The sequence below is a fragment of the Mastigoproctus giganteus genome, chromosome 9 (assembly GCF_048544385.1).
Source record: "Mastigoproctus giganteus isolate SK-2022 chromosome 9, ASM4854438v1, whole genome shotgun sequence".
Lineage (NCBI taxonomy): Eukaryota > Metazoa > Arthropoda > Arachnida > Uropygi > Thelyphonidae > Mastigoproctus > Mastigoproctus giganteus.
Genome location: NC_143583.1, coordinates 163,557,741 through 163,572,698, shown reverse-complemented (window position 1 = coordinate 163,572,698; position 14,958 = coordinate 163,557,741). Strand labels below are relative to the sequence as shown.

Genomic DNA, 14,958 nt, shown 5'->3' with positions numbered 1-14,958 from the left:
TTATACAAGAACTTGAAGGAATTGAAATTGGTGACCCATGTTGCACTGAGCTACCCAACTCAATGCTAGAGCCCATGCTCGAACATCGACAATACAATGACATCCATAACAGAACAGACTGATATTACCCATTTCCCTGACAATAGGGTCACCTCTATTGTTAAATGGGAAACATATTGTGTAAAAAGGGTAGCATTAACATTAGTAGAGGCATTTGATGCAAGAAAGCAAGCTTATGCAGCATCAGCCAAAAAAAAAAAAAAATAAATAAATAACTAAATAAAAAATAACCTCTTCCACTTCACCCCTCTGTTCGTTCGAAATACATGTCCAGCTGAGCCTTAAACTTATTTAGGCTATCAACTTCCACGACAAGGGATGGAAGTCTGTTCCACCAACTAACCACCCGCTGGCTGGCTAAAGGCAAATTTCCGCACGTCTATCCTACATCTGTCTTTCCTCAATTTGAATTTATGCCCTCTCAGGTGGAATAAGACCGAAAATGTCTGTCAGCGACAAATTTTAATGATGTTGTAGGGCGGCGTTCATCTTTTAAGGAAACAAAAGGTGATGCTGAGTAAACATTTATAATACATTGCAGTATAAAAATAGATTTCACGCTGAAATCTCTTATAAAATATGTCTTCAATCACTCAGAAACACAGACAGCAGAACATACTGAGTGAGTTTAACATACTCTGACCATGAAAAATCTGTGCGTGTGTGCGTGCGTGCGCACACACACTGAGTTGGCTTTGCATTAGCAACACCCTCTTATCTAGGAATGGACTGGTCTGTGACACTGGCGAAGGAACAAAGTTGGGAACGGATGACGTAAGATTATAGTTTGTGCATGTGGTGATCAGTTTCTGAATCAGTTTCTCACACAGGCTATGGCACTTGCGAATGCTGTTACAGGTGCCCATGCCTGCTGAAGAATGGGTAGTCAGCATCAAGATCTTTCTGACTTTGAACGTGGAATGACCATGGAGCAAGATGTGCAGGTACCAGTATCTTGAAAACAGCCAACACAGTTAAGTGTTGAAAACACACAACACAGTTAAGTGCTCCCATTCTGTGGTGTCACAAATACCATGAATGACTCAATAGCAGTTGAACAACCAGGCAAAGGTTGCTCATGGGACAACCAAGCATGTGACCTTTGGCTGGTGGTAAGCACTGTGCCTAATCTTGTAATATAGCAGTGATGCAGCACAGTGGCCCAGCTAACTAGCCAGTACAAGGTAGGAACAACAAGACCAATATCCACATGAACCATGTGCCAGATATTAGCTCACACAGGCTATGGCACTTGCGAATGCTGTTACAGGTACCCATGCCTGCTGTAAGGTACAAGAAACTATGCTTTGCATGGGCACGTTAGCACCAATACCGGTTCACCAGCATGTGGAAATCTGTCACTTTGGCTGATGAATCCCGTTTCCTGTTCTATCAAGCTGATGGACATATCTGATTTGGAGAAATTCAACCTGAGACCATGGACCTAGAAGCACTGCTGGTGTTCAGCAGGCTGTAGGCAGTGGTGTTATGATTTTGGAACTGTTTTCATAGCATGCCCTTGGTTCATTTGACACTGTTAATCAATGGTTCGATGGAAATGCCTACCTTTCTGTTGTCACTGGCCATGTACACGCTTTCACAACGATCCAGACAACTCTGGTGTCTAACAAGACAATGTGCCATTCCGCAAGGCCCAGCAAGTTGCTAATTGTTTCAGGAACATGACAATGAATTCTCCATCCTCCCATGGCCACCCCACTTGCTGATCTCAATTTAACTGGGCATGTTTGGGATCTACTCGAACAGGGCAATTGATGTTACAACCAAGCTGTCAACGTGCAGGAATTACTAGACACTGAATACCACAAGTAGCACTACCAGAGGACATCATGTAACATCTTCTGGCATCCGTGACAAGAAGATGTGTATGGGCTGCATTACAGGCAAAAGGTGGTCACATGATGTATTAAGCAGGTGTTACTAATGCAAAGCCCACTCTGTGTGTATACTCCCCAGGTACCACACAAGAAAAACGTATACAGTGAAACTTCCCTTTAACGGACAGCCATGGGGAACGAAAATGTGTCCGTTAGAGAGAAGTGTCCGCTAACAAGAAGTCTGAGGGAGAAAAAAAAAAGAAAGAAAGAAAGAAAAATCGTTAAAGTTTAATGTAAAATTAAATTAAAATATATACAGATTTTGAACAATATTTTTGAAAATAATATAGAATTACATACACAAGAGATAAAGAAAAATCGTTAAACGTTTAATGTAAAATTAAATTACATTATATACAGATTTTGCACAATATTTTTGTAAATAATATACATACAATTGTGCTATGCATATTATGACTTTATCTTAAGAAAAATACATACAGTAATCACTTATTTTCTTGCGTTTGAGAAGCCAGACTTTACAAAACAGTTCATGACAGTTTGTTTTCTAATTGCGTTTACTGAAGAGGAAATCCACTGAATCGCAACTAGGATGCTGATTTTCTTTACAAGGTCACTCGCACATGTTACATCGTTCATGTTTGCAATGAGATGTCTTAAAACACGTTTTCTGTAGTGAAGTTTAAAATTTTTTATTATCCCTTGATCTAAGGGCTGACACTCTGCAGATGTGTTTGGTGGCAGAAAAACGATTTTAATGATACAATTCAATGTGCGGGTGAGATGCAGCATTATCCACGAAAAGAATAATTTTTCTATTTTGAAGAATCATGTTTTGGTTAAAGTGACTTATCCATTCGCTCATGATATCTCTTATCATCCACGCTTTTTTATTAGACTTCCAGTCAACATTCAAAAGATTCAACATTTTTGTCCTTGAAACAATGAGGATTTTGTGGTTTTCCTATAACAAGAGGTTGTTCAAAGTCTCCCAGCATATTTGTACACAATAGTACAGTCAAGCGTTCCTTAGAAATGTTTCCGCCCTGGCACTTTTTGTTTTTTAGACTCATTGTGTTTTCAGGAAGAGCTTTAAAAAAACAACCCTGTTTCGTCACAGTTGTAAATATCCTTAGCTTCAAAATCACGACATAAATCTTCCAATTTGACGGTCCACTCTGTTACAACCCCAGTATCAACAGGTCCACCTTTACCACTTACGGTTTTCCAAGAAATTTTATGCCGAGTTTTGAACTTGTCTAGCCATCCCACAGAAGCTTTGAACTCATTTACTCCCATAGATTTCGCAATCCCCAAAGCCTTTTCCCTAATAATAGGCCCATTAATGGGAATTTTTTTAGCACATTCGCGACAAAACCACTCATGCGTAACATTGTCAATTTGAAGTCCAACAGTTTTCGGGAATGATTTTTGAACCTGATTATTTCCGTGTTGGCAAAATTGTTTGAGCATTTCATTTTTTTTTTCTTTAGGATGTTGCTTACCTGCGTCTTCCCGATTTTGAATTTTGCAGCGAGATTGCGAACACAATTTTTTTGCCGATCATACGCATTAATGAGTTCGACTTTATCTTTTAAAGTTAAATGTTTACAAGAAGACATTGTGCACTTCACATGACACTAAACAAAACTGGAAACTGAAAAGACGAAAGGCCGACCAAATTCCCCCCCCCCCCCATGCACACACCGAATTCATCAGAAGTTTTACATGTGCCTTAAAATTCTCGAAAAAGGGTTTAGAACCGCGACGTAAACCTTGATAAAATTCAGAAAATCGGAAACAGAAAATAAACACACGATTGAGACAATACGTGGAAGAAAGGTTCCTAGAAAAAGGGCTGTCAGCTCTCCCGCAGTCTGTTATGGGGAGATCAAATTAAGTGCTAATCTAAACGAAACAGTGCAGATTGCCTGTCTGCGTCCGTTACAGAGAATGTCCGCTAGATAGAAGCTGAAAATACGTTAAAATAAATGGAGGTGAGTTGGGGAATTTGAAAATGTCCGTTAACGAGAGGTGTCCGTTAGGAGAAGTTTCACTGTATACAGTATATCCATGTACTCTGGAAAGGGTTAAAAGATGTAACAGATGAGATAATGAAACCTTTAGCTAGAATAATTAGAGCATCTGTGGATTCATAAGGAAATCGGTATAAGATGGAGGTGTGCAAATGTAACTCTTATTCATAATTCAAAGAATGAACATATCTTTAAGTTTGACTTCATTGCCAAGGAAAATAAAGGAGCCAGCAGAAAAAGAAATAATACAAGATCGATTCGATAGGAATGGAGCCATAAGGCAATCACAACATGGCTTTGTTAAAGGTCGACCATCCCTAACCAATCGAATTAGCTACTGAGAGGCTGTCTGCAGGAAATGGAGGCAAAGAATAATTTTGGCATTGTACACTTACATTTCAGTAAAGTTCTGATACTGTTCCACATGCATAATTGTTCCATAAACAAACAGTGTGGAATCATGAGCAAGTTACTACAATGGATAAAGTGCTGGCTGAGTGACAGGAGACAAGAATAGTTATACTTGGTTACTGTGTAATGACAGTACACAGAGTAGTACCGGTAGCATAGTGGTAAAGTATAGCCTGTAAAGTTTAATTCTGAGAGTCGTCCTGTATCTAGTGTGCACACCTAGAGGCGTGTAGTTGAAGAAATTTAAATTTGGTTCGAGGTTGGCATTCGAGGTGAGCGGACGCGCTTAGACAGGGCTCCTCAGTTAAGTGGTTTACTTTTGGATAGTGCTTTTAAATATTTGATTTATTTAGATATTGTTGGATTATTTTGTTATAGGTTTTCCTGTAACTGTTTGATTTTAATAATATTATAGATATAATTTTTTAAAGTTACTTTCATTGATATTTACTTAACTTTATAATGGTAGTTACGAGATCTGCCTTAAACACGTCACAGGATATCGTGACTCACACGGAAATAGTAGATGGCGATTTACAGGTGAGTCATGATTTAATCCGTTGTGGAACCTGTGGAATGTTTTCCAAGGTCGACCTGGTGACTAATCCTACCTCACCTGGGGATTCTTTTCTTTGTGATCGATGTAAGGAGTGCACCGATCTCAAATTACAATTTGGTGCACTGATGGAACAATTTGAGTCCCTGAAAAAACAAGTGCTTGCCCTCAAAAATAATGCATCTGGGAGCTCGTCAGGGACTCAAAACTCCAGCAATCTACCAAGTGATGCACACCCGATTCGAGCCTCAAAACAGAAAAACCAAGTGCAAACTACTCTGGTTAAAAAGGACATTGTTTTATTAGGAGACTCCATTGTCAGGGAAACGGGGAATATTTTTTGTAATAAAGATAGGTGGAGCAGAACCAGGGTATGTCTGCCGGGAGCAACTATTGATGATGTCACCAACAGATTGTCAGATTTTAAAGATTTCAAAACAGAAAAACCAAGTGCAAACTACTCTGGTTAAAAAGGACATTGTTTTATTAGGAGACTCCATTGTCAGGGAAACGGGGAATATTTTTTGTAATAAAGATAGGTGGAGCAGAACCAGGGTATGTCTGCCGGGAGCAACTATTGATGATGTCACCAACAGATTGTCAGATTTTAAAGGGGGTAAAGAAAATATTATTCATGTGGGGACAAATGATATTAAACGTACACGATCTGACGACTTGTTGGAAAAATACAGGACCATGCCGGGGAAATGTCGCGAGCTAGGCCATAATGTCTATGTGTCTGCAATTCTGCCCAGACACGATAGGAGGGATTATATGTTAAGAGCCTTGTGGATTAACTCAAGACTTGAAGGAATCTGCAAGGCTTTAGGGGGTAAATTTCTATCAGCATGGCCCACACTTGTAGGTAGAAGGAATTTGTTTTGTAGAGACGGGATACACTTAAACAAAGGTGGTGCAAAAGTTTTTGCCAGTATTATTGAGGATACCTTAAAGGTTCAGGGAAACTGCTAGTTAGGGGGGGATGTGGGTAATACTGACACACGTTTATCTGATAATATTGGTCAATGTAACTCTTGCACATACCTTAAGAGTTCTTATCTGTTACCCCAACTGGATGTATTATCTAGATGTTCTGGGGGCAAAGACTTTTCACGTGCGCGGGTAGCTAATATCAGGGAAGAGAGCCTAAAAAACTTCAAGGGTTGTGTTAGGGTTGTTAAATATACAAGAACAGTAAATCTTAATTGTTTATACAGTAACGTTAGAAGTGTCATCAATAAAATGAGCGAATTCGAACTGCTGGTTAAAACAAGTAATGCGGACATAATAGGGCTTACAGAGACGTGGTGCCACCCGGAAATTGGGGATGATGAGTTTCAATATGGCTTGTATAATGTATTTAGGAAGGATAGGTTAGATAGAAGGGGTGGTGGGGTAATGCTTCTTATCAGAAGCAGCCTGAGTGCGACGATAGCTTTCCCGGATTCAGACGTTTCACCTGCTAGTATAGAGTCTGTATGGTGTGAGATAGTTGGAAACAAAGGTATAATGCGAGTAGGAGTAATCTACAGACCAGGTGATTGTGAAGATTATGACAAAAGCCTCTACATGCAAATGGAATGGGCAAGTAAGCGTCAATGCCTTATTATGGGTGATTTCAATTTGCCTCTAATTGATTGGAGTAAATGGGAAGGAAACTCGACATGGGTAACAAAATTTTTAAATCAACTAGATGACTGTTATTTGTATCAACATGTCAGGGAAAGTACTAGAGAAAAGAATATCCTAGACCTCATCATCACACATGAATCAGGTGACATAACAGGGCTGACAGTAGAGGAACCAGTAGCAGGAAGTGATCACGGAGTTCTACAGTGGATGATGACGAGAGAGGTAGCAGAAGTAAAAGGCAAAGGAATGGGTTTCAATTTCAGAAAAGGAAATTACGATGCCTTAAAGTACTACACGGCCTCTATTAACTGGGTAGATATCGTGCAGAGAACGAATACAATTGAACCGTGGTACGCTTTTAAAACATTAATCCCAGATGCCTTGAATGCGTATATACCATTGAAAAAATACTCCACGAGAAGGGTTCCAAGTTGGATGAATAGTGAAGTTGCCGCATTACTTGAGCAGAAAAAGGTGGCATGGAAAGGTTACAGAGCAATAAAAAGTACTGAAGCCTATAACAGATACAAGGTGATGTGTAATAGAGCCACAGAAAAGGTTCAACAGGCAAAGGCAGTTTATGAGAAATCACTAGCAAACAGAGCAAAGAGGGGGGATAAAGAATTCTTCACATATATAAATGCCAAGAAGAGCAGGACAAACCAGATCGGACCTTTACGTAAGGGAAAGGGGATAGTAATAAGTACACCAGCTGCCGTTGCAGATGAACTCAACAGTTATTTTGCATCGATATTTACAAATGAAAAGCCTTTTGTGGCAAAGGGAAATTGTGGGAGCGAAGTTAAAAAATATGTAATTAATGATATTGAAATTTCGCAAGATTATTTAATGAAAAAACTTTCGAGCCTACAGACCAGTAAAGCTCCTGGAGTTGATGGAATATACCCTATAATCTTAAGAGAAGCGGCGAGCGAGTGCATTGAACCATTGAGGCTAATTATGCGAGCATCATAGACTCTGGGGAGATTCCCTTGGATTGGAAAAGTGCAAATGTATCTCCCATACATAAGGGTGGCTCTAAAAGTGAAGTTGGAAATTATCGACCTGTCAGTCTGACTTCAGTAGTAGGGAAAATCATGGAGGCAATGATCAAGGGTGGAATTCAGGATCATTTGGATCGAATTGAAATTCTCAAGGATACTCAGCATGGTTTCGTAAAGGGAAAATCATGTTTAACAAATCTGGTTCGCTATTTCAAAAGGGTCACTCACGAGCTGGATTTAGGGAATAATTTCGACATTGTTTATTTAGATTTCAGCAAAGCTTTTGACTCAGTCCCACATGAGCGGTTGCTTTATAAGCTGGAACAGGTTGGAATCACTGGGAAAATCCTTAGATGGATAGAAGGATGGCTTCAGGGCAGGAGGCAGAGATAAATGGCTATTCCTCAGATTGGGTTGATGTAAGAAGTGGGGTTCCCCAAGGATCAGTATTAGGACCACTGTTGTTTTTAATTTTCATAAACGACATTGATGAAGGGATAGAGGGCGTGATGTCTAAATTTGCAGATGATGTTAAAATTGGTAGAGTAGTTAATGATCACTGTCAAGCTGAGCTTCTTCAGAGAGACCTAGATAGACTTCAGGAATGGTCAGAAAAATGGCAGCTGTGCTTTAATCCAACAAAGTGTAAGGTATTACACCTGGGAAACAGTAATACCAAAAAAACTTATTCACTTGGTGGAGTTCAACTAAATCCAGTACTGGAGGAAAGGGACTTGGGTGTTACGATACGGTCAGACACGAAATTCTCTGAGCATTGTAAACAGGTTGCAAGGAAGGCCCATGGTGTCCTATCGATGATCTATCGAACTTTTGCAAGTAGAGATAGGGACGTGATAATCCTATTATATAAGGCTTATGTTAGACCACACCTGGAATACTGTGTTCAGGTATGGAGACCGCACCTACAGAAAGACATCGAGCTTCTTGAAAGGGTGCAAAGAAGGGTAACTCGCCTGGTGAGATCAGCAAAAGGGCGTCCTTATGAAGAAAGACTTCGAATATGTGGGTTGCAGAGTTTGGAAACTAGACACCTTAGAGGAGATTTGATTGAGGTGTTTAAGGCTCTGAGAGGCATCAGTAAAATGAATGAGGACAAAAATTTCAAGATTATAAATGATGCTAGAACTAGGGGGACATAAATTCAAGTTACGGGGGGAAATGTTTAGATTGGACTGCAGGAAGTTCTATTTTAGCCAGCAAGTTATAAATTACTGGAATAAGTTGCCTTCATGGGTGGTAGAGGCCGACAGTTTGGGGAAATTCAAAGGTCATCTGGATAGTACTTTCGGGCGCATAGGATGATAGGTTTAATTTCCTTTTTATTTATTTTTTATTTTATTTTTTTTTTATTTATTAATTATTATTATTTATTTTTTTTTTTTTGTTTTTATCATTGTTTTGTTTGGATTTTTTTTTTGGCTGGTGCAGCATAAGCCATAGGCTTTCTTGCACCATGTGGCCATTACTAATACTAATACTAATAAATTCAAGGAGGAAATGGACAAACTTTTAGAGGGAATGGTTGTGCGAAATTGGTTTTTTTTTTTTTTTTTTTTTTTGCTGATGCTACATAAGTTTATCTTCAAATACACTTGCTTTCTTGATCACATGCCTCTATTACTACTGCTGCTGCTGCTGCTGCTCTTCATGTTCTAATATTAAGAATGGAGTAATACAAAGTTCAGGGTTAGCTTCAACTATTTTTAATATTTATTAATGATACTGATGTAGGCGTTTCAACTTCAATGTCTAACTTTTCTGATGACATAAAGGTGGGCAGAGTGGTTAATTACATTAATATTAATCATGGTATCCTATTTCAAGGTATGCTGAAACTAACTAGTTTGGATGAATATTGGCAAGTGGAGTTTAACATTGACAAATGCACAGTGCTGCTTTTGTCAATGTTAAACTCTGGACTATACAATAACTTCTAGTGGTAATCGTATAGTCTTATATAAAGTCCTTTGAGGAGTACATATGGGCTGCTGGAACAGCTCACACGGTTCTAACAATAATATAGAGGAACATGAGCAGCAGAGACAAACACTTGATTATTGCACTATATAACAATGGTATGCCACATCTTGAATACAGCAAAAAGGTTTTGAAACCTCATTTTAGGAAGGATGTGGATCTGAAGAAATGCAGAGAAGAGCAGCAAGATTTAGTCAGGGGCAAGAAAGGGTACTCTTATCAAAAATTCAGATTCTGTTAGGGCTAGCTTAAAGGGTGAGCCAATATGACATTGGTTCAGAGTGCTGATATTTTGGGGTGCCAAAATTTGAAAGTGCAACAGGAAAAATATCACTCTCACAACCAGCAAGAAACAAGTGAACAGTTTAAGAAAAAAAATAAATTCTATATAGGTAATTAGGGTCTGAAATTTTGACTGCTGAAAAAAAACTATTAAAGCTTATTATTTGCTGTTTAATTGTTTAGTATGACATTTTGAGACAAATAAACATTAGAAGCAAGGCCTTCTGAGAGATAAATTTAGATGTCACAAGCTGTCTTACTGCTTTTCATAAAATTGCATAATGGATGATAAATTTACTGCACAGACCAAATACACATTAGAAGCAACGGCCTTTAAGATGCCACAAGCTGTCTCCTTGCTTTTAGAATCAATCCAATACCATAAAATTGCAGATGATAAATTTGCAGCACAGACCAGTTTTCCTCAATCTGTGGTCAGTGTAACTTATGAAAGTGATCCATGAGATTTAACAGTGAAATGGAGCTTTTTTTTTTTTAAGTATGCAATAATCTTATTAACCTGATGGGAAATACAGATATACCTATAAGCATTGCAAGTACTGCTTCTTTTGCATAAAAGCATTGTGTTTTTCTCTTTTGCTGTTCGCATTATTTTTTTTTTTTCCTAAAGTACTCTACAAATCTCAAATCTACCCTACCATAGAATATTATTCCCACATCTGGGGGATGTGGCCCAAAAATTCTTCTCAAGCTTCTAGACTCCATTCAAAATAAGGAAGTCAGGTTAATTAATGACCTAGCTCTTACAAAATCTCTTCAGACTGTCTCACAGATGTTCAGTTTTTGTTCTATGTCTTTTCTATAGATACTTTCATGGGCACTGTTCTTCTGAATTCACAATTGTAATTCCTATAATCTCTCTTCCAAACCACTTAGTATTCATTTACTATCATCTCCCTTCCTTCACGCATATTTCCCAAAACCTACAAAAATTCAAATCTAATGTCAACAAGTATCTTCTGTCCTTTCAGCTTTCAACACATAGATGGTACTAAGTAATCACAGATTCTAATACCTTTTGTATTTTGGGTTTTTATTAAAAAAAAATATTTAATGGTGAATTTATAGACTATTCTTTTACAGTGAAATTTTTATGCATATCATTTGTTGGTATTGTATAAGTGATATGAGAGAAATTTACTCTTCACTACTTCATTCATAATGCTGTATATATATATATATATATATATATAAGTGGAATCATGAATTTATTATATTTATATATGATAGTTTTGTTTCTTGAGTTAAATATTACATGTGTAATTTTTTTTCAGTGAAATTGTGGGAAAAAATAAAAGTTAAAAGATCTGTAGTTAACTGAAACTCCACATAACTGAAATTTTACTGTATATTATAAACTAAAATTTGTTAAAAGAAATTCTTAGATGTTTTTTGAGCAGCATCTAAGAATAGCACCATGCATTATCTGTGCATGGTGTAATTCTTAGCTGAGCATAGGTAATGTAAATAAATGAAAAGAAGGAATAAAGCATTTTAAGTGATAAGTGAATACCTCTATATAATTTCCAATAGGAAATTATACAGGGTGTTTCAGTTAAATGTTTCAGAACTTCTAAGAGGGGTAGGGTACATCCTGACAACTCGAAATCATATAGCAATGTGGGGTCGGAAATGCTTTCCTGAAGCGGTGTTGTACACAGAAGCACCATAAAGAAAAGAGACCGTAAGTGAGAAATCGTTTTAATAATACATGAAAAGAAGCAAAAGGTACATGGATTAAAGTAAGTGTTCGAAGTTTCTTCCACGGGCTACAATGCACGCCTCACATCTCCGACGCATGGACATCCGAACATTCTGGAATACTCCAGGCAAATTTCGAATTTCTTCAGCAGCTACTGCGATTCTTGCAACCAGCTCCTCAGCATTGTCAACAGGGGTGTCATAAACTAGCGATTTCATATGACCCCAGAAATAAAAATCAAGACATGATAGGTCGGGTGACCGAGCAGGCCAACGCACGGGACCACCACGTCCGATCCACTGTTGACCAAATGTGACATCCAGGTAGTTACGAACATCTCCGCTATAATGGGCAGGGGGTCCATCGTGTTGGAACCACATTGTCTGTTGCGTCGATGCAGAAATCTGTTCATCTCTCAAAAGTTGTGGCAATACTTGCTGCAGAAAGATCAAGTAGATAGGTCTGGTTAGACTTATCTACTTGATAATCCATGTACCTACGGTAATCCATGTACCTTTTGCTTCTTTTCATGTATTATTAAAACGATTTCTCACTTACGGTCTCTTTTCTTTATGGTGCTTCTGTGTACAACACCGCTTCAGGAAAGCATTTCCGACCCCACATTGCTATATGATTTCGAGTTGTCAGGATGTACCCTACCCCTCTTAGAAGTTCTGAAACGTTTAACTGAAACACCCTGTATAAAGGTCACAACCAGAAGTTTTATGATACAGTTTTACACTGCTCTAGCAGCTGGTCACTGCTAAGTGAAGTAGATATTTACTTCAATAAATTCAATAGATATTTTGAGCAAAATTTATTTATTTTCAGTAATTCAAAACATTAAAATTATAATAAAATGTGACATTGTATATCACATTCAATAAAATATACAGGCTGTTCACAAATCTCCTTTACAAAACCAAAATGTTACTGCATGAATAGGGTATATGATACAAACCTGAAACCATTTCCAGGTGAGGGCAGATATTGTCAGGTTTTTATTCATCTACGGGAAAATGTGCACACTGCAGCAGATGGCAGCATAACTGCAATCATGATGGAATTTACGAACCCTAAGAAGATGCAGTGTGTACTTTGGTTCAATGAGCTGTAATCTGTTACCAATGTTATGCACAAATTTATAAAAGTTACAGAATTTCCTTATGCCCCAACTTCAGGATGATGGTAATGGTGACTGGATTTTACAACAAGACAGACCACCTTACCACAAAGAAGTTTATGCATACCTGAACGCAGTGTTCCTTGGGAATAGGAAGGCTGATTTTTTGGTTCCCGAATCCCCTGGTCTGATTCCTTTAGAATTTTATTCTCTGGGGATTCTTATAATGCCAGGTGTATGTTCCACCTATTCAGGAACCATTCTGGAACTTAAATGATGCACTTGTAAAGCAATTGGCTGCATCAACAAAGATATGCTGCACCAAATATGGGAAGAATTGGATTGTGGGACATCTGCAGAGTAACTTGGTGCCTACATCTAAGACCTTTAATTAAAACTTGAAAATATCTCTCATCACTTGGACACAGTTTCAGGTTTGTATCATGTATTCTATTCATGCAATAATGTTTTAGTTTTGCAAAGAACATCTGAGGGTATCCTATGTGTATTTTTTTATTTTTTTTTTCTTCATTCATTTATTGTAATGTAATTGTATTGTAATTTATTATTTTTCTTTTTAATTAAAAATTTAGTAGTTTTTAACTAAGTGGTATTATTTCTTAATAAAGCAGAACAAATAAGATTACATGCAAAGTTCAAATATATCATCACTAAGATTTTTCTTGCACCAAAATATGTAACATTTCGGTATACAAAGCACTGCCCTGCCCACTGTTACTGAGGGTAAATTAATTTCACCTTCATATTCACTGTCATCTAAAATTAGTATCTATTTTTTTATTTCTTTTGATAATCTAAGTATCAGTCAAGAGTTCAGTTTCTATTTCACCACAATTGTTCTGAGGGAAACAACCAAGAAAAAAGATCAACAGCTGAGAATTTAAAAATTCAACTGAGATGATTCAAACCTTTTGGAGTCGGACAAATTTTAGTGGCATGTGAATTAAATTTTATCAATTCTGAATGAGAACAGCATAGGTGCATGATCTGAGTCAAAGGATAACAAATTATCAATTTAACAATAATCCATCAGCTTAAACAGCAGATCTGAGGTTTGCTTTTGTCTAATATGGAAAATTTTGATGTATACAAAAATCAATTGCAATAAACTGATTTATTATAGTGTGGTTTTAATTATTGTGCATTGCTTCCTCAGGCTGTAGGTGAAAACCATTATAGAATGAAGGATAACAAATTATCAATTTAACAATAATCCATCAGCTTAAACAGCAGATCTGAGGTTTGCTTTTGTCTAATATGGAAAATTTTGATGTATACAAAAATCAATTGCAATAAACTGATTTATTATAGTGTGGTTTTAATTATTGTGCATTGCTTCCTCAGGCTGTAGGTGAAAACCATTATTGGTAGAAATTTATGTTCCTTACCTTTTGTGGGTATCTTATTCTTGCAGCTCATTCATTCATCTATTTTCACAGCTAAAGGAGTTGAACTTTAGCAGTAATGCAGGAATATGTTTGATCACTAACTGTTGTAGTACAGGGCTACAAGTTCAACCCTGCCCATTTGCTGGAATGAAGGTTTATCAAAATGTAACATTCTTTCTTCATCCACTATTGTGTTTTGTAGCTCTTCCCCTGAGGAGACAGGGCATCAGCAGTTCAATCCCCCACTTTATTTCTTCCCAGGAATGCTAGTTATTTAGTTTTTCTTTATATGCAGTGAAAAATTTCCATAATCATTTGTCCTTTATATTTTTCCTTTCTCTAAATTTAGCATTGTAGCTTATGACAAATCTTTAAGCTGGTAAAGGATTCAGATTGTCTCAATAACCATCCTTGGAGTTTTTCACTCCCGTTATCCTTTATTACATTTTTACCTCTACAGATGTGTTACTGGTGCTCTTGATGAGCTCTGAGTTTGTACAGAGACAGATCACCTCAAAACATATTTTCATAATTTTAATGTTTCTTACTTTCTTCTGGCATTACTCCATCTTTCTGATGTTGTTCAGTGACCAAAATACATTGTTATATTATTAATTATATACAAGAACAATCAAAACCTATCACAGTTAACAAAAATAAAAACAAGTAACACCAATAATTTCAACAGCAACTAACTAAAAAAAAAAAAAAAAAAGGTAAATTTATGCCCATACATACATATTTATATTTATAAAAGTATACCAGTGTAAGAAGGTAAAATTTTAATACAAACATTATAATTTCCTGAAAAAGGAAAACAAGAATTTTTCCCTTGGTATGCCTTCCTGTGAAAGATAGCATGCAA

General features: G+C 37.1%; 1 protein-coding gene across 1 annotated transcript in view; it reads right to left on the bottom strand.

Moving 5' to 3' along the window:
- ValRS (Valyl-tRNA synthetase) overlaps positions 1-14,958 on the bottom strand; it is a 394,022-nt gene that overhangs the window by 33,432 nt on the left and 345,632 nt on the right. The window lies entirely within an intron of this gene.